We start from the raw sequence: 2,184 nt of genomic DNA, 5'->3' as shown, positions 1-2,184 counted from the left end.
CATTTACCAAAAAAGTTCTATGGTTCACAAAAAAATTTTGTTCAATGGAAAAAAGAGGTTGGTAATGTAGGAATCCCACTGTGTCGCATGCCCTTAAGAATTGAAGACAGTAAGACATTAAAATTGGTGTCACGTGACTCAGAGGTTCTCATAATTATCTATCATGTGACGATGTGACTTTGATCATGAAAACCATGAAAACTAACGAAACTCATGATAAAGAGGTTAGGCCACAGTCTTGAGTCTGCTGCCAATTCTGACTATTTTGATTTGATAGCTTTGTTTGTTAAGGTTTATGTGACAAAAAAAGTTATCCTGTTATAATATTTGGATCAAGAGTCAGTAGTACTTTGAAGGAGAGCATTAAGTACAATTATTAACACATTTTAAAATCCTACATATTTTAAAATTGTTCAGTAAACATAACTCCATTTAAGCACTTTTTCAATGAATTCTTGATACATACCATAAATATATCTATTTTCGGTAGATTTGCGATATTGGCTTTTACGAAACCCTCCATTGACATTTTTTTACGCAATATTTTGCGACTTCTATTTTCGATGTACACATAAACAAAACAAAACATCGGCACAGAAAAAGATATTTAAGAATCAATGCCTTATGAGCTGTGATTGGTGGAAAATCCGACCCCTTTGACGTTAAAGGGGCCCTCCAATCGACATCGTGATAGAAAATTCATATTTCAACATTAAATTAAAAATAGTAAACAATATGTTAAAAATATTTTATGGGCGTTTTTAAAATTAGAATTTTATATACTATAAGATCCATTTATTGGAAAAATAATATCTGACTTTGGAAACAACCCTATTGGTATTTTGAAGCGAAAATCATTACGTTTGGAACAATAATTGCAATTTTTGAACAATTTCAGGTTTTTATTTAAGTTTTCACAGGAATTCCTATTTAACCGATTTCAATTGCTTATTTTTAAGAAATATCATTAGGTTTGAAAAGATCATAATTTGTTGTCAATTTTAAGTTTCGTTATCGTTTTACATCATATTTTTTCAACTTTGGATTATTTTGGTGTTTTTCGTCGGACATTGGAATTTTTAATAAAAAAAAGTTTTTAAAGAAATATTCACAAATTTTAACAATTTGAAGTTACGTTAACATTTTAGACGAAAAATTAATATTATAATTTGAACAAGATATATAGAATCTTCTTATAAATTTAAATTATGTTGTGTGTTTCGTCGGAAATTGATATTTCTAGTAACAAAACAAAATTCAACAAAAGATTAAAAAATTCTAACAATTTATTGTTACATGGCGCTGTGATGCCGTTCAATACGAGACTCTTTCGACATCGTATCGAAAAGTCTCGGTTTTTTCTCGTATCGTGTTGGTATCGGAGAATCGATATATCGCTCGTATCGTCTCGGGATTCTGAGACTAGACATCCAGATGGTGGCTTCCTACGAAACAACAGTAGAAGGGGAATGGTGACGAATTTCAACTACCTGAGTACCAAGAATCTTTCCTTGTAATTCAAAGTCTGAATTTTCAAATGAACGAAATATATTTTCCGCATTTCATTTATAACTACATTATTTTCAATGTATTATATTATTATATTTTTGCACTGATTCTAGATTAGAAAACAATGGAAAAAAATCTCATTAATTTTGAATGTTAAGAACATGAAGAATATTCTCTTTTAGATTTTAAAGCTTCAAAAATTCTAAAATTTCTACATGTCTCTTAAACCAACTCAATTTTTTTTAACCAACAAAATAGAAATGTTTCGAAACAGAGAAAGGAGCCTGTAAAATTGAAATCATCGTTAAAAGATGAAGCAAGTATCCACTTCCGAGATAAAGTATTGCTCAATTTAAGTCAAAACAGTTTTATTACAAAAATTTATCGACGTGTGAAGAAGTGGATGTTGAAGTTGACAATCTCAAAGTGACACCTAAAACTGGAGCGTGCGCGCGGCTCGCTTCGCTTGCAAGTTTGAGCGCTCCTAGGGCGCGCAACTGTTGGTTCTTGCGCTTCGCGCTCAATGTTGTATTTATCTCGCGCTTCGCGCTCGATTATATATTTACCTCGCGTTACGCGCTCGGTCTTTATATTTTCGCACGTTCTTGCGCAAACATTTTAAAATTAAGACTGAAAACATCCACCACTGTAATTTTGTAATTGTGAATTCTCTTT

The sequence above is a fragment of the Belonocnema kinseyi genome, chromosome 5, assembly GCF_010883055.1.
Source record: "Belonocnema kinseyi isolate 2016_QV_RU_SX_M_011 chromosome 5, B_treatae_v1, whole genome shotgun sequence".
Lineage (NCBI taxonomy): Eukaryota > Metazoa > Arthropoda > Insecta > Hymenoptera > Cynipidae > Belonocnema > Belonocnema kinseyi.
The sequence above is the reverse complement of the archived record's forward strand: the minus strand, read 5'-3'. Positions refer to the sequence as shown.